We start from the raw sequence: 18,910 nt of genomic DNA, 5'->3' as shown, positions 1-18,910 counted from the left end.
GACCTCCATTAATGGGGAGGGAGACAGCAGAATTCATGTACAGGTGGGACAACTAATCATAGATTTGAAATAATTTTCCAGAAAGGTATTGTAGTCTATCTAGTGCACGGGTTCTCAAATTTCATTGCACCGCGACCCCCATCTGACAACAAAAATTACTTCATGATCCAGGAGGAGGGACTGAAGCCTGAGCCCTGCCGCTATGGATAGGGATAGTGGGATAATCAAAGCCCGAGCTCCACCACCCCGGGCAGAAGGGCCAAAGCCCAAGCCCAAGGGCTTCAGTCCCAGGCAGCGGACCTGTAACCTGAGCCCGGCCACCCAGGGCTGGAGGCCTCAGGCTTCAGCTTCGGCCCCCGTGGTGGGGCTCAGGCTTTGGCCCCAGTGTTGGGGCTTGGGCTTTGGCCAGCCCTGGCAACCCCATTAAAACAGGGTTGCAACCCACTTTGGGGTCCCGACCCACAGTTTGAGAACCTCTGATCTAGTGAAAGTAACATCTTTATACCACAGAGACAGTGGTTATACTTTTAGATTTGTCACAAACTTATTGTTGGGTTGGGAAAGTTGCTTAAATATCTTTGTGGCTCAGTTTCCCTGTCTGTAAAATAGTATGAATGCTATATCTCCATAAGGAGCAAGAAGCAAAGAGGACTGGTAAGACCAGTCAATTCAAGAGATCGAAACACAACTCAGCCATCTGGCTTTTAGCCTTGTGTACATTACCCTCAGGTTTCTGTGAGATAAGGAAGGAGGAGAAGGACCCCTTTTTCCAGGCCTCACTTTTCTCAAACAATTTTGGAAATCTGTCCTGGCCTGCTCTGGAGTAATTCAAGAAGCTAAGGAATAGAGGCCAAGATTTGCAAAAATGGATGCCTAAATTTAGACTCCTAAAAGCAGATTTAAAGCATCTAAATAAGCGACTTGATTTACCAAAGTGCTGAGCAGCCAACAGTTCCCCTTCCAATTACATTACTGACTTAGTAGGAAGTGGGAGGGGAATTGCTGGGTGCTCGGTGGTTTTGAAAACCAGGCCCCCTATTTAAATGCCTAAATAAGGTTTTTAACTTAGGTATGCATTTTTGGAAACCCTGGTCTAAGTGTTATAACAGAAACTGTCAAGCAACCTTAAACTACAGGAGTCATTGTTAACCCTGTTCCCCGCCCCCCTCCTGCCAATAAAAGCAAAAGTATATTTCCAGGTCAGCAAATCTAGACGTCCTCAGTAAGACCTTTTCTATCACTGGGTAATAAGAAGACAGCTGTTTGGCTGGCATTGGTAAAAACCACTCTGCTGTGTCTGAGCTACTCACAGCTGTCCTAATGTTTGTGGGTGGACTAATTCAGCAAGGTTGCAGCCAGTCAACTTCCATCTTTTTATGGCAGTTGATCAATTTGCTTCATTAAATTGATTGTTCTATAATCCACAGCACTATATTAAAACAAAATAAACAAATTCACTTAAAATAACTTTAAAAGAACATGCCTAATGTCGTTTGTCAATGTCTCTTTCTAATACAATTCTTTGTGTGTGCAAAGTGCCAAGTTAGTGATCTTTGTTTAGTGTATGTCTTTCTGGGTTTTTTTGTGGTTAGTTATAAGTATATGATCACAAGGACTAAAACTGAAATAATACCTAAATAATATATACTGCTTAGGTATGTTACTCAGTTTATTTTGGTGGTGGACTGCAGATGTTGTGATCATTTCAATCTGAAAATGTCAACCCTTTAAATTATTATTGGTTTCTTCTTTTGGAAGTTGTGCACATTAAAGCAGGTTGAAGTATGGTGTAAATCATTTTGTTTTTTTGTTGATATCAATAGTTAAAACCCATTTTAATTTGAATAGAAGCACTGATAGAGTCAGTCAGTTACTACTGGGTAGAAACAGGAAGCAAGAATTTCATCTCTACTTTTGATATCGGATAAAACGCTTATTACTTTCATTTCCTAAAAGATGATTTTCCGTCAACTGAATAACTGACTATGAATGAGCAAGAGCAAGTTTTGTTTTATTTTTTTTACTAAATGCTAACCTCTATTCAAGCCAAATTCCTCCATGTTCAGGTTGGCAGGACACAATGCCCATTAGGTATGAAGAAAGAAACGTAAGCATTTAAGGTTGACTTAGAAAGGAAGAGTCTTAAGACATTCTGAATCCTGTACAGTTGCATGGTTCTCTCCTCCCTCTAAGCAACAGAAGGCTGGGGTGTATAGTTGGATGGAACATAACCGATGTAGGAGCATGTTATATGAAAATATCTTCCTTTCTGTTAATTTTGTTCTCTACAGGCAAAAATAAAATTGTTGCTTTTAATAACGAAACAAACCCCCTGAAATTTTACATTGAGACAGCATATTTCATCCTGAACGAGCCACCAAACCTTTTATGGTCCTAACCATCGTGCTTTCTGACTCATGTGATGAAACTCTACCAAGACCCAATGACTTCAGTAAAACTTCAGCCAGGCATAAGGGCCCTCTCCTCATATGGAAGCCATTACATACCCCTAATAATTTTTGTTGCCCTTTTCTGAACCTTTTCCAATTCGAATATATCTTTTTTGAGATGGGGCGACCACATCTGCACACAGTAATCAAGATGTGGGCGTACCATGGATTTATATAGAGGCAACATGATATTTTCTGTCCCTTTCTTAATTATTCCCAACATTCTGTTTGCTTTTTTGACTGCCGCTGCACATTGAGTGGATGTTTTCAGAGAACTATCCACAATGACTCCAAGATCTCTTTCTTGTGTGGTAACAGCTAATTTAGACCCCATCATTTTATTTATATAAATTCTGTTCCCTGTGTGGCCGGGTTTCCCTCAGCATCATTAGTAGGAGCCAAAGAGGAGACCTAGAGGACGGTTGTATGTAGGTGGATTTCAGCACAGAAAGAAGGAAGAGCAGTGAGAAGCACCGCTTCTGCTCCTCACCTCCCACCCCCACAATCATTTTTGGTTGAGTTAGCTGCACCAAGCAACAGTAAAGGGAATTCACCTGGGGAGAGCCAGAGGTCACTCCTGCTTTCCAAGTGGATCTGCCTTGGATGATCTGGGTTTGATGCTGGCAGGCCCCCAGGTGTCAGTTTATGCCAAGATCCCCATGTCTCAGCTGGACACTAACAGATGCATAGCTGGAATCCGTCTAGTTCATTTGTGGGTTAATATTGATAGAACAGATGTTAGAATGATAAAGGATGTGGTGTTTGGACTCTACTGAATGCTTGTGAGATGCTGTATGCATTAATCTTACTTGCAATATCTGTGTTCTATATTGTAATGTAATATTTGAATATTGTACTGTGAGCCTCTGGCTGTATAAATCATCAGACAGGAGAGGGTCATTAATTAGTATGCAGACCTGCTCTCCTACAGAAATGGTTATGCCCCTCCCGAAAGAGGAGAGCCATCCATACCAGATGGGCTCTGGTTAGATCTTACATCTGGAAACTCCCTAAATCTGAATTGAGAAACTGCCAAGAAAAGGACTAAAGATACGTATGGTTCTGCTTCCTCCCAATGAAGATGAGTTATGCAAGTGCACTTCTCCCATCAGCAGAGTTTGCAGCTCAGAGCATATGGCAGGAGAGGGATTAAAACCCTCAAACAAAAGGAATTAGATATCTCTATGCTGCTTGGACTTGGGGAGGGAGGGAAGAGGGGCAAGGTGTTTCTAGGCATAAGCAAGGGATCCTCAGCTGCTTAGCCTGGGTTAGCCCTGAACATCAAACAGAGCTTTCTGATTATAGAAGCCTATATTACCTTCTGAAACCTAAGCCTGTAACTCATTCATGTGTCTATATTCACTTGCCTTAACCTTGAAAATAACTCTTGAATTTCTTTTTCCTATTTAATAAGTCATGGAATCATAGAATATAAGGGTTGGAAGGGACCTCAGGAGGTCATCTGGTCCAATCCCCTGCTCAAAGCAGGACTAATCCCCAACTAAATCATCCCAGCCAGGGCTTTGTCAATCCTGACCTTAAAAACCTCTAAGGAAGGAGATTCCACAACCTCCCTAGGTAACCCATTCCAGTGCTTCACCACCCTCCTAGTGAAAAAGTATTTTCCTAATATCCAACCTAAACCTCCCCCACTGCAGCTTGAGACCATTACTCCTTGTTCTGTCATCTGGTACCACTGAGAACAGTCTAGATCCATCCTCTTTGGAACCCCCATTCAGGTAGTTGAAAGCAGCTATCAAATCCCTCCTCATTCTTCTCTTCTGCAGACTAAACAATTCCAGTTCCCTCAGCCTCTCCTCATAAGTCATGTGCTCCAGCCCCCTAATCATTTTTGTTGCCCTCCGCTGGACTCTTTCCAATTTTTCCACATCCTTCTTGTAGGGCCCAAAACTGGACACAGTACTCCAGATGAGGCCTCACCAATGTCGAAGAGAGGGGAATGATCAAGTCCCTCGATCTGCTGGCAATGCCCCTACTTATACAGCCCAAAATGCCATTAACCTTTTTGGCCACAAGGGCACGCTGTCGACTCATATCCAGCTTCTCGTCCACTGTAACCCCTAGGTCCTTTTCTGCAGAACTGCTGCCTAGCCATTCGGCCCCTGTAGCAGTGCATGGGATTCTTCCGTCCTAAGTGCAGGACTCTGCACTTGTCCTTGTAAAACCTCAACAGATTTCTTTTGACCCAATCCTCTAATTTCTCTAGGTCCCTCTGTATCCTATCCCTACCCTCCAGCATATCTACCACTCCTCCCAGTTTAGTATCATCTGCAAACTTGCTGAGGGTGCAGTCGACGTCATCCTCCAGATCATTAATGAAGATATTGAACAAAACCAGCCCCAGGACCGACCTTTGGGCACTCCGCTTGATACCGGCTGTCAACTAGACATGGAGCCATTGATCACTACCCATTGAGCCTGACGATCTAGCCAGCTTTTCTAGTCCATTCATCCAGCCCATACTTTTTAACTTGCCGGCAAGAATACTGTGGGAGACCTTATCAAAAGCTTTGCTAAAGTCAAGGAATAACACGTCCACTACTTTCCCCTCATCCACAGAGCCAGTTATCTCGTCATAGAAGGCAATTAGGTTAGTCAGGCATGACTTGCCCTTGGTGAATCCATGCTGACTGTTCCTGATCACTTTCCTCTCCTCTAAGTGCTTCAGAATTGATTCCTTGAGGACCTGCTCCATGATTTTTCCAGGGACTGAGGTGAGGCTGACCGGCCTGTAGGTCCCTGAATCCTTCTTCTTCCCTTTTTTAAAGATGGGCACTACATTAGCCTTTTTTCCAGTCATCCGGGACCTCCCCTGATCGCCATGAGTTTTCAAAGATAATGGCCAACGGCTCTGCAATCACATCCGCCAACTCCTTTAGCACCTTCGGATGCGGCGCATCCGGCCCCATGGACTTGTGCTCATCCAGCTTTTCTAAATAGTCCTGAACCACTTCTTTCTCCACAGAGGGCTGGTCACCTTCTCCCTATGCTGTACTGCCCAGTGAATCATATAGTTTACTATAGGATTGGCTACAAATATTGTCTTTGGTGTGAGACCTAAGACACAACTGACCTTGGGTAAGTGAATGGTCCTTTGGGATCAGGAGAAACCTGAATATTGCTGAGATTCTTGGTGTAAGGGGCCATCTAACACAGAGTTATGCTCACCTGGGTGGCAAGGCAGACCAGAGAACACAAGAGGATTGTCTGTGACTGCATGTTAAGGTTGTTAAAGTGCCTGAGGAGTTTGCACATGGTGCAGTTGGTTGATGAAATCTAAGTATAGAACTCACAACCAATGTGTGTTTGTGTCCTGGTTATTAACTGTCTACCCTGAGGTCAGTACTGATGCTCTTGTGTCACCATTGGGAGTGTTACTCTGGGACCGAATTACAGCAGCAAAGTTGTGACTAGGTCCCTGTCACCAGCTCACCTGAGCCATTGAGTATCTCACAAAGTCAGCTCACCTAGTTTTCAAGTCTGACTGATGTCTAAATCAGGTTAGCCTTCCTGGGCCTTACACTCACACAAAGCAAATCAAAGTCTTTCAGTGACTTAAACGCAAATTTAGCAATGGGCCCTGATCCAGCCTGGCTTCTTAGGTTAAGTAGGGGGAAGATAGACAGATCGCTCCATCTGTACATCCATTGGCTTCACCCAGGAGCTGCCATTTGATAGAAGCAACGAGACCCTTTTAATTTGGCCCACTGGACCATGATTGGCTGACATCTGCTCCCAGCCCTTTTTGTTGCTGGAGGACCAAGTCTCACTGGTTCCACCAGCAGCTGACTGTAGGAGGCCTTTCTAGGCAACTCCAGAGGTCCAAAATTTGCTGCCCTTCTTTTTTTAAAGCACTATTTCCTGGGACAGGGAGCCAGCAGCGGCTCCAGGCACCAGCGCTCCAAGAGCGTGCCTGGGGCGGCAAGCCGCGGGGGGGCGCCCTGCCGGTCCCTGCGAGGGCGGCAGTCGGCAGCCTTCGGCGGCATGCCTGCGGGAGGTCTGCCGGTCCAGCGGATTCGGCGGCAATTCGGCGGCGGGTATGCCGAATCTGCGGGACCAGGGACCTCCCACAGGCAAGTCGCCGAAGCCAGTCTGCCTGCCGTGCTTGGGGTGGCAAAAAAGCTAGAGCCAACCCTGCAGGGAGCATCAAGGCAGCAGGCAGTGAATGCCTAGTTCACCCCAACTAAATCAGAGAGGGGCCAACAACCAGGTACTTTAATCTTGAATAAAAAATTGTCACAATGTGCATTTGTGAAACTAGAAAAAATACAAATAAGACTGTAAAGGGACGATTTATTTGAAATTTCATCAATTGCAAATGGCATAGAATAGCTGGAGTTAATGGGTCAAATTCTGCTCTCAATCAGACTTGGGAAATCTGGAATAATTCCAGTTTTACAATGGTGTAAATGAGAGTAGAATTTGGCCCAATATTTTTAACTTGTCATCGATACCCGGGATAGTGTAAGTAAGCATTAGAGAAAAAGCAATTTAGGACTGACATCAAGCAGAACTTTTTGCATAGAGATGAATACCAGGAACAGCCTCGTAGCCATAGTTTTTGAGGCCAAAAACAATGGGTATAGTAATTTAAGCAATCATTATACTGCATCCTGAGGAGAACAGAGTACTGAATGTGAGTAGGAATGAGCTTTGATGACTCAATTGGCCTCTATTCATTTCCCAAATGTGTATTTTTATGGCCTTACATTTTACTCACCTAAGAGAAACAGAAATAAATCCAAAGAGCAGGACTATGAAACTTCAAAAAATTTTGCTTGCAAGAAATCTGTCCAATTAATGTGGGAATACAAAAGGAAGAGAGAAATGGATTTACTGTTAAATTACTATTAAATGAGATCTACAGAATAGCTGGAAAGTAAACACAGTGAGCCAAATTCTATTCTCAGCTACATCTGTGCAACCGAATTACTTCAATGGGGTTGCACCTGTCTAACTGTGAGCAAAATTGGCCCAATATGCATTTTCCCTGCAAGATACCTCTCCTCAGTCCCTCCACATGAGATAGAGCTGAGTGCATTATTCATAACTAATTTATTTAATTTCAACTGAGTTCATTGAGTAACTATGGACACTTCATGATTGTCTCAAATTTATTTTTTATTCAAAGTTACCTGCCAGCATTGTTCGAAAACCATGTTCTGTTCTATCGCTTGCTATGGCATTAAAAATTCAAGCTGTGATTCATCACAAAATTCACCTAGTATTGATTCTAGCAATCATAACTTAACATGGTGAAAATGTGCTTTCACTTCCAGTACTAAATCAGAGCTTGTCAATATGGAGAAATTTACCAGAATAGTTTCCAGTATGGACACAATATTCCAGAATAAAAAGCATTTTATGCCAGAATAATTACTCCGCTCAGAAGCTTAACAATTATTCCAGAATAGTGTGTTCATCTGGGGAATTATTCTGGAATAGCTAATACAGAATTTTATTCTGGAATAGTTATTCCAATCAATTATCCTGTGTAGAAAAGCCCTTATCTGCTTTTCCTGTTATGATGTGGAAATCATCTAATTCTTCTCTCATTCCATCCTGCCTCTCAGAACAGGAGGTCTTAGTTAAAATCAACTAACTGGGGAACCATGCTACCAAGTGATGGAGTAACTGTGCTGGAGGGACAAAGCATTCGTAGATCTTCTGGGAATTGGTTTTTTTTTTTTTTTTTTTGGAGTCTGAACAGTCTACTACTTCCACAGTTGGTCAGGGCAAACCTGAGTGAAGAATGCGTTGGGAATGTAAATGTGAACTTGGTATGTTTCTACCCAATATGCAGAAGTAGCCTGCTAAATTGGCTATTGATTTCCAACACAAGCTATTGGAACAGTTTAAAAAAAATAGTCAGGGTGCAACACAAGAAATGGAGAAGATTAGTTTGACACTGATCTGAACCTTCCAGACATTTGTCATCCCTCTCCCACAACTTAATCAGAAGTTTTGGTTGCCCCCTTGCTTTTCTTTTCCTTCCTCAATCACTACCATCTGCTGTCAATTCCCTCTACTTAATTCTCTAAATAAGGATAGAATGCCTATGGTGGCTGTGACAAGTCTCTCTCTCTCTCCTGACATTTTAACCGGCTCTTCTTTACATATCTTGGGCAGGCCAAATTTTTGCCAGGAAGCATGAATTTCCCCTGCCATCCAACACTGAGGGTGTCGTGGCACTTTGCAAGATTTGGGAACAGCAACTGGCCTAGCAGAGATTAGCAGACTTGCTGAGACTGTGAGAGGATTTCAGCAAAGGTGAGAGACCTGCTGGGGACTCGGGGAAAAGAAACAAATTTATCCAACCATTATAATGATTCTCTATGCAAAGACTATCTGGAAGGTGAAATAATTCAGGCAATGGAGATGGAGGATTTGTTATTTTTAATATTTATAATTTTAAAGTTAATTATTACTACTTTCCTAGTAAATTAAAAGAGCCACTTCACTTGTTCAGAAAGGGAATTGTGGAGATGCATGAAATACAAATAGATGGCCATAGCACACAGTGGAGCAAGTAAAGAATCAAGTTTGAACCTAAATCCTGAATGAAACTCCTTGCGTTTCTGAGTATACAGTACAACGTACAAACTACAGGTATATCAGCCTAACTGAATTTGGGTGTGTGATGTAACTAAGGTATTTATTGTTCGTGTTAGGATAACACATAGAGGTCACAATCGGCCTCCTATTGTGCAAGGCATTGTATTCCGAATGAATAATGAAAAGATGGTCCCTCCCCCAAAGAGCTTAGAGTTCAAGTAAATACAAATAAATGGGACTAAAGACCATTGTGGATGCTGGTAAAGTTTAATATTCCACAATTTCATACCATGTCATTTTTATAAGATAAAAATAAATAAGGGTTGAAAAATGTACCCAACACCTACTCTCCTAGAGCTAAACTTCTGACCCAGGAAGACCTCCACCCCATCTCTGCATCTCCCAACCACAAAGGACATACCTTCTCCAGATTAAAGGAATAAAAAGTTCTGTGCTGTTCCTTCTGTTCTGTGTTCAATTATAACTTTCTACTTAATGTATTTTAAAAATGCAACTCACTGCATTTCCCTGGTTTATATAATGCCATCATTTCCTTCCAGGATTCACTCCCATTTTTTCCTTCCCCCCCCCCCCCTCCCCTAACCATGTTCTTGCTTTTCCTGTGCTGTATTAGTATCCTTTCCCTCTTTTCTCTCTGCCTCCCTCCCCCGCAGTCCCCCAAAGATTTGTAAAATCTCACACAGAGAGACATTCCCCGACTCAACATCCTGTATTCTTAGGTGCACTGGGCTACAAACCAAAAGCTCTTGAGTTCTAATTCCAGCACTTTTACTGTCTGTTCTTAATATTTATAAGCACTTCACAACCCTTATTAATCAAGGGTTTGTACCCCTACTTTAGGGGAGGCAACTATCATTCACCCATTGGGCAGAGCAGATAACGCAGATTGGACAAAATCATTAGAGAAGGACATAGATCAACAAGCATGTAATTTGGGGCATTTCTTCTGAAAGGCAGCGTAGCAAAGTGGAATGAGGCTTGAGTCTGTCATTGTAGAGAGCTGGGTCCTATTCCTTGTTTGTTGATCTATGTCCTTGTTGATCTATGTCCTTCTCTAATGCTTGTTGATCTGTGTCCTTCTCTATTGGCTCATCCACATATAGAGGTCTGAGTCTGATACTGCCTCCACATTCATGTATGTAGTCCTTTAGCTACAGTGGCAGATGCCCATGTTTTTAGAGACAGAGATCCCTGTCTCAAGCACTGCGTATCATCCAAACAGGGGCATCATTACATTTGGATATGCTTGCTATCTAAACAGTAGACCTTATTCTGCTCCCAAGTTTCTAGTGCTAGATCACATGAATGTGTGGTGGGTGTGTGACCTCCCCCTTTTGTTTGCTCATCATAGAGAATAACAACCTATCTTCCTCTGCTCCTATAGCTGAGATGGTAGAGGTCTGTGTTGTGCTTTGAACTCTGTAGGTTCAAAACTGGCTGCTAACCTTGTTTTCTGTGGGAGAATGGTGTACATGAGGACCCTGGAATAATTAATAGAATAGCTTTATTTTAGAAAACAAATTTAGAGGTGAATTTGAATGTTACGTTAATATTTGTTTTATTGTAGTGTATTTTTAGGATTTATATTTTGGTTAACGAGAGCTGTCCCTTTAAGAATAGGGTGGGACACAGGCATATTAGAAGGTTTGTACCAGTGGTTCTCAAACTTTTGTTTTGGTGACCCCTTTCAGATAGCAAGCCTCTGAATGCGACCCCCCTTATAAATTAAAAACACTTTTTAATATATTTAACACCATTATAAATGCTGGAGGTGAAGCGGGGTAGAGGCTGACAGCTCAAGATCCCCCATGTAATAACCTCGCGACCCCCAATTTGAGAACCCCTGGTTTATACGAAGAAGACAAAGCAGTGTGTGCAAGATGTTGCTTTTGTGTGCAGAGAATGGAAGATCCTTCCTTTGCAAGTTCTAAAAATATCACAACTTGTTTTAATAAGCTTATCTTTCCAGAAAAAACCCCACCTTCACTCTTGAAGGTGGAACATTAGCACTTACCGCCCAGCTCAGCAGGAATTAAAAGTTGTTTCCATCTAATGGATGTTTATTGGCCCCACTATGAGTGAGTTTGGCAGCTCCTGCATCCCAAATTTACCATCCTACTTTGCAATCCAGCAGAGAGGCCCAGAGCTTCATGGGCATAGAGACTCAGCTACCCCTATAGCCACTGGAGGTCTTTTCCCCCAGCTCAAGCATGTTGGTAGGGCAGTGTGTGTAGGAAGCTTGCACGGCTGCCCTGTAGATGAAACAGAGGCTTCCTGCACTATAGCTACATGAGCACTAAACCCAACTTTAAAAAAAAAAATCCAGAGTTTAGTTACATCAAAAATAGTTGCAAATATCCACAATTCGCTTATTAAATACTCTGCATAAAATGCTACACATGGAATTACAAACAGCTTTGCAGCTATGCACAGGGTTTCTATTTTTCTAATCAATGACTGGCTAGTCTAATACATTTGAAGCTGTCAACAAACCCTTAGGCTGTAGAAAAGGAGAAGGAATATGGACTTTATAGCCTTCCTAGATGATGCAAATGGGGGTCTTTGTCATCCTGACACTAATCAGCCTCCTGACAGGGGCATCAGGAGTTTTTCTGCTGTTTTACCTCTTTCCCAGCATCATGGCTGCTACAGACAGGGTGTGCCTCTGCTATTACATTTTTGTCAGCTTCACTGTAGCCCACAGGTTTCTAAATGGCAGTGAAAACTCTCAAAGGAAAGCCATGGGCAGTAGAGGCAGTAGAGTTGTTTTTTGGGAAGACAACACTGCATTAGTTTGTAGTCTGTTCATATTTAGAAGGTTATCTTCACTAGCATATAAACTAAGAAACTCTTTTTGTTTTAATGAGAGCTTAAATTCTGCAGATGCTGATGGCACTTGCCTGAGAAACCTTCCTACTTGTACTGTGTGAGTAGGCAATTGGACTTTTCAAGACTTGAAAATAAACCTTCTCTATTGCCAGCTTCAAACCCTGTAGCTCCTGCATAAATGTCCTTTATAGCTCACTGAGAATAGCATATATGTGAGCCCAAAGGTTGATGTTCTCAAATACAAAGGCTCATTCTACTGCTTCAAGGGGTCCTGTGCTAATCTAAGTTTTAGATAGTATATATAACCACATGACACAGACAATCCCTTACATTCAAGAGCTGATCTACAAGACCAATAAAATACTAAATAGATATTATGGTGAATATCACTATAAAATTCTAGAGATAGATACATACCTACATGGATGAACAGAACTGTAGATTTTATGTTGAATAGGGATGGTAAAGCTCAGTTCGATTCAGAAACTAAAATAAAAGAGTTTTGATCTGACAGGTATAGTGTTTCAGACATTAGAATCTGTTTAATTGTTTTTCCATTACTGATCTTGGTTACCCTGCAGTGGAGGGAACATTATAGCAAACCACCATTTAAAAATTCCTTTAGTTTCATTTTTGAAATCCAGGGGCTGTGGTGAGATGTTTTCACAAAGACATCTCAGTGGAGATCTTTTAAGGCTTTATTCCTTCATAATCCTTAGTAATAAATCTGACTATTTTAAAATCAGTAGTCAATTTGCAAGATGGACAGCATCTTATTAGTGGATTAAAATTAATAAAATGTCCAAAGTCACAGAGTATGTGGGGAAATTATGGAACAAGTCTTCAATGATTTTTAAAATAATTTGGTCTTTGTGAAGACCCCAAACAAAAGCAACAGACAATGGGCTGCACCTAAAGGCAGCTTAATGTCAGTTTGACTTTCTGACTGGCCAGAAGCCCGCGTGGTTCCTTGTACGACTTAGAGCAACTGCCACAGTTACTCTAAGTTAGAACAATCTTATGTAGCTCCTGTGGGTTCTTCTGCAGCCCAGAGTAGCTGGAGTATAGTATGGCCCATCACATCCACTGTGGGGCAGTTTAAAAGAACTCAGTTCTGTGCTAGATACTTCTAACATTTTTCAAAACAGTGGCATAAAAAAAGTGAAGCTACTGTTTGTAGGAATGTTGGATCTGATTCTTCACTGCTATGGCCTTATGTAGTCATGTGCACTTCTGCAAAGTGAATATTAAACACTGTCAAATCAGAATGGTAGCATTTTCCACCCACTTTACAGAGGTGTGCATGACGATATGAGACAAAAAGAAATGAAGAATCAGGCTCTGCGTTTCTGTATGCCCTATCACTACTTTGCCTTCTGGCTAAGATCAAGAGTAGCTTCAGTTTCAGTACCAGATTCATTCTCCATCAAGTGAATATATCCTGCAATAATCTTGAAGACAGACTCAATGATCTAAAATGAGTTCTCTATCATTACAATCCTATGACACATTCAGGAATAAATGGTGGATTTCAGGTGGTTTGGAGCTATATTTTCCTCACTTCAATTGTATTTTTATTTTATTTTTTTTTAAAATCTACAATTAAAAATGGTCTTATCCCATTTGGTCTTTACCATTCAGAAGGTTGTAAGATCAAAAAACTATTTTGCCAATGCATCCAAAATTAATAAAATCAATTCTGGTGATTTCAAGTATACTGTATTAATCACAGGTATTTTATTTTTCTTGGTGATCCTAACAGTCTTTTCAATGAGATGCTGAACAAGAATTCTCACTTTCTGCTTCTTTCCTTTAATTTTTCCACCTTCATTACTACTGCAATAGCACCTGGAGCTATGTATAATCTTGTCAGATCTTATATCCTAAACAGTAATAGGCTGGATAAGGATTTGGATGGGACGCTTTGAGGATGAACTCAGATGCTGGTGGGAGTGCTATTGACTAATTAGTAGTTGCTACTCCTTCCTCAGAAACGAGCCAATGTCCACCATTGTGTGGGGCACAAAGTTCTGGATGCCTCTTTCAACTGAGGCCTGGTCTACACTACGATTTTAGGTCAAATTTAGCAGCGTTACCTCGATTTAACCCTGCACCCATCCACACAATTAAGCCCTTTTTTTCGACTTAAAGGGCTCTTAAAATCGATTTCTTTACTCCACCTCCGACGAGGGGCATAGCGCTGAAATCGGCCTTGCCGGGTCAAAATTGGGTTAGTGTGGACACAATTCGACGGCATTGGCCTCCGGGAGCTATCCCAGAATGCTCCATTGTGGCCGCTCTGGAGAGCGCTCTCAACTCAGATGCACTGGCCAGGTAGACAGGAAAAGTCCCGCGAACTTTTGAATTCATTTCCTGTTTGGCCAGTGTTGCGAGCTGATCAGCACAGGTGACCATGCAGAGCTCATCAGCAGAGGTGACCATGGAGTCCCAGAATCGCAAAAGAGCTCCAGCATGGACCGAACAGGAGGTACGGGCTCTGATCGCTGTATGGGGAGACGAATCTGTGCTAGCTGAACTCCGTTCCAGTAAACAAAATGCCAAAACATTTGAAAAAAATCTTCAAGGGCATGAAGGACAGAGGCTATAACAGGGACTTGCAGCAGTGCTGCGTGAAAATTAAGGAGCTCAGGCAAGCCTACCAAAAAAACAGAGAGGCAAACAGCCGCTCCGGGCCACAGCCCCAAACATGCCGCCTCTATGATGAGCTGCATGCCATTCTAGGGGGTGCAGCCACTAGTACCCCAACCCTGTGCTCTGACTCCATCAATGGAGTAGGACGCAACACGGAAGCGGGTTTGGGGGATGAGGAAGATGATGAGGAGGTTGAAGATAGCTCACATCAAGGAAGTGGAGAAACCGGTTTCCTCAACAGCCAGGATCAGTTTCTCATCCTGGACCTGGAGCCAGTAACCCCCGAACCCACCCAAGGCAGGCTCCCAGACCCTGAAGGCGGAGAAAGGACCTCTGCTGGGTGTACCTTTGTAAACATTAGACATGGTTTAAAAGCAAGTGTGTTTAATGATTAATTTGCCCTGGCATTCACAGCCAGTACAGCTACTGGAAAAGTCTGTTAACGTGTCTGGGGATGAAGCGGAAATCCTCCAGGGACATCTCCATAAAGCTCTCCTGGATGTACTCCCAAAGCCTTTGCAAAAGGTTTCTGGGGAGGGCAGCCTTATTCTGTCTTCCATGGTAGGACACTTTACCATGCCAGGCCAGTAGCACATAGTGGGGAATCATTGCAGAAGAAAGCATTGCAGCATATGGTCCCAATGTTTGCTGTCATTCAAACAACATCCATTCTTTATCTCTCTGTGGTATCCTCAGGAGAGTGATATCATTCATGGTCACCTGGTTGAAATAGGGTGGTTTTATTAAAAGTGGACATTCAGAGGTGCCCGTTCCTGCTGGGCTGTTTGCCTGTGGCGGAACAGAAATGTTCCCCGCTGTTAGCCACACGGTGGGGGGGTGTGTGTGTGAAGCCATCAAAATGCGACCTTGTAACGAAAGCACGTGTGCTATGTAATGTTAACAGCAAGGTTTACCGTGAAAGAGTGTACCCATTGTTCTATAAAATGTGTCTTTTTAACTACCACTCTCCCTTTTTTTCCCTCCACCAGCTCCATATGTTTCTCCTTCCCAGAGGCTAGCGAAGATTAGAAGGCCAAAAAAATGCACTCGGGATGAAATGTTCTCTGAGCTCATGCTGTCCTCCCACACTGACAGAGCATAGCAGAATGCGTGGAGGCAGACAATGTCAGAGTGCAGGAAAGCACAATACGAACGCAAGGAGAGGTGGCGGGCTGAAGATGATTGGTGGCGTCAACTTGCTGACAGAAGGCAGGAGTCAATGCCCAGGCTGCTGGAGCATCAAACTCATATGCTCCAGCGTACGGTTGAGCTGCAGGAAAGGCAGCAGGAGCACAGACCGCCGCTACAGCCCCTGTGTAACCAACCGCCATCCTCCCCAAGTTCCATAGCCTCCTCACCCAGACACCCAAGAACACGGTGCGGGGGGCCTCTGGCCACCCAGCCACTCCACCCCAGAGGATTGCCCAAGCAACAGAAGGCTGGCATTCAATAAGTTTTTAAGTTTTAAAGTGCAGTGTGGCCTTGTCCTTCCCTCCTTCCCACCCCTCCCGGGCTACCTTGGCAGTTATCCCCCTATTTGTGTGATGACTTAATAAAGAATGCATGAATGTGAAGCAACAATGACTTTATTGCCTCTGCAAGCAGTGATCGAAGGGGGGAGGGGAGGGTGGTTAGGTTACAGAGAAGTAGAGTGAACCAAGGGGGCAGGGGGTTCATCAAGGAGAAACAAACAGAACTTTCACACTGTAGCCTGGCCAGTCATGAAACTGGTTTTCAAAGCTTCTCTGATGCGCACTGCGCCCTCCTATACTCTTCTAACCGCCCTGGTGTCTGGCTGCACGTAATCAGCAGCCAGGCGATTTACCTCAACCTCCCACCCCGCCATAAACGTCTCCCAGTTACTCTAACAGATATTGTGCAGCGCACAGCAAGCAGTAATAACAATGGGAATATTGGTTTCGCTGAGGTCTATCCGAGTCAGTAAACTGCGCCAGCGCGCTTTTAAATGTCCAAATGCACATTCTACCACCATTCTGCACTTGCTCAGCCTATAGTTGAACAGCTCCTGACTACTGTCCAGGCTGCCTGTGTATGGCTTCATGAGGCATGGTATTAAGGGATAGGCTGGGTCCCCAAGGATAACTATGGCATTTCAACATCCCCAGTGGTTATTTTCTGGTCTGGGAAGAAAGTCCCTTCCTGAAGCTTTTGAAACAGACCAGAGTTCCTGAAGATGCAAGCGTCATGTACCTTTCATGGCCATCCCATGTTGATGTTGGTGAAATGTCCCTTGTGATCCACCAGTGCTTGCAGCACCATTGAAAAGTACCCCTTTCGGTTTATGTACTCACTGGCTTGGTGCTCTGGTGCCAAGATAGGGATATGGGTTCCGTCTATCGCCCCACCACAGTTAGGGAATCCCATTGTAGCAAAGTCATCCACTATGGCCTGCACATTTTCCAGAGTCACTACTCTTGATATCAGCAGCTCTTTGATTGCGTTGGCTACTTGGATCACAGCAGCCCCCACAGTAGATTTGCCCACTCCAAATTGATGCCCGACTGAGTGGTAGCTGTCTGGCATTGCAAGCTTCCACAGGGCTATCGCCACTCGCTTCTCAACTGTGAGGGCTGCTCTCATCTTGGTATTCTGGTGCTTCAGGGCAGGGGAAAGCAAGTCACAAAGTTCCATGAAAGTGCCCTTACGCATGCAAAAGTTTCGCAGCCACTGGGAATTGTCCCAGACCTGCAACACTATGCGGTCCCACCAGTATGTGCTTGTTTCCCGGGCCCAGAATCGGCATTCCACGGCATGAACCTGCCCCATTAACACCATGATGTGCACATTGCCGGGGCCCGTACTTTGTGAGAAGTCTATGTCCATGTTTATGTCCTCATCACTCTCGTCACTGCACTGCCATCGCCTCCTCGCCTGGTTTCGCTTTTGCAGGTTCTGGTTCTGCATATACTGCAGGATAATGCGTGGTGATCTGAGCAGGCTCCATGTTCCCAGTGCTATGGCATCTGTGCTGAAAAAAGGCGCGAAACGATTGTCTGCCGTTGCTCTGACGGAGGGAGGGGCAACTGATGACATGGCTTACAGGGCATTAAAATCAACAAAGGGTGTGGCTTTGCATCAAGGAGAAATACAAACAACTGTCACACAGAATGGCCCCCTCAAGGATTGAACTCAAAACCCTGGGTTTAGCAGGCTGTTGATTTCATGGAGGGAGGGAGGGGGGAGCAAATGAATACAAATGAATACAAAACAAATCTGGTCTATTTCTTGTTTTGATCCGCTCCATCTATCTTATACATCTTAGGCTGGCAACAGACGGTGCAGTACGACTGCTAGCCATCGTCATCTCCTGGGTGTTCGGCAGAAGATGCTGCATTATGATTGCTAGCCATCATCATCTCCTGGCTGCTCACCAGAAGGCGGTGCAGTACGACTGCCGGCAGGACTGAGTCTCCAGGAGACGAAACTTAAAAAGGGAATGACCTGCCTGAGTCATTCCCATGTCTGCTCAGGCGCCCCTGACCGACCTCACCGAGGTCGGCTAAAAGAGCACCCAGGAGTACGACGACAATGGCTACCAGTCGGAATGCACCATCTGCTGCCAAAAGGCAATGTGCTGCTGCTGTGTAGCAATGCAGTCCCACGTCTGCCAGCACCCAGGAGACGTATGTGACGGTGAGCTAAGCGGGCTCCATGCTTGCCGTGGTATGGCGTCTGCACAGGTAACCCAGGAAAAAAGGTGCGAAACGATTGTCTGCCATTGCTTTCACAGAGGGAGGGAGGGAGAGCGGGGGCCTGACGACATGTACCCAGAACCACCCGTGACACTGTTTTTGCCCCATCAGGCATTGGGATCTCAACCCAGAATTCCAATGGGCGGTGGAGACTGTGGGAACTGTAGGATAGCTACCCACAGCTATCCACCGTGCAACGCTCCGGAAGTCGACGCTAGCCTCGGTACTGTGGACGCAGTCCGCCGAGTTAATGCACTTAGAGCATTTTGTGTGGGGGACACACACAGTCAACTGTATAAAAACGATTTCTAAAAAACCTACTTCTATAAATTTGACCTAATTTCGTAGTGTAGACATCCCCTGAGATATGAAACTTAAGCTTCTGAACACTCACAGTCATTAAAGATCATCTCAGTATTTTTGTTAGCCCTGGTGTCCTGGTCAAATTTCTTCTTAGGTACCAACATTCTACCTAATTAAATTCTTCACTTAAGTAATTGGACAAGATATTTTCTTCCTCACTTTATTCTACTATATATTGTATTGTTGTTGTTCTTTTAAAACAACTACATCATGATTGTGCTCTTACTCATCTTATTTTCCTCTGCTCCCCAGGCCAATCCTTCTGTTTCACTATCTTTAGCTTCATTTGTAAACTCTTTACACAAT

The 18,910-nt window shown here is 43.8% G+C and overlaps 1 protein-coding gene across 2 annotated transcripts in view; it reads right to left on the bottom strand.

The window, feature by feature from the left end:
* EPHA6 (EPH receptor A6) overlaps positions 1-18,910 on the bottom strand; it is an 858,706-nt gene that overhangs the window by 309,795 nt on the left and 530,001 nt on the right. The window lies entirely within an intron of this gene.

The sequence above is a fragment of the Terrapene carolina genome, unplaced genomic scaffold (genome assembly GCF_002925995.2).
Source record: "Terrapene carolina triunguis isolate 2854851 unplaced genomic scaffold, T_m_triunguis-2.0 Scaffold558, whole genome shotgun sequence".
Lineage (NCBI taxonomy): Eukaryota > Metazoa > Chordata > Testudines > Emydidae > Terrapene > Terrapene triunguis.
Note: the sequence above shows the minus strand (reverse complement) of the source record. Positions and strands in the feature narration are given on the sequence as shown.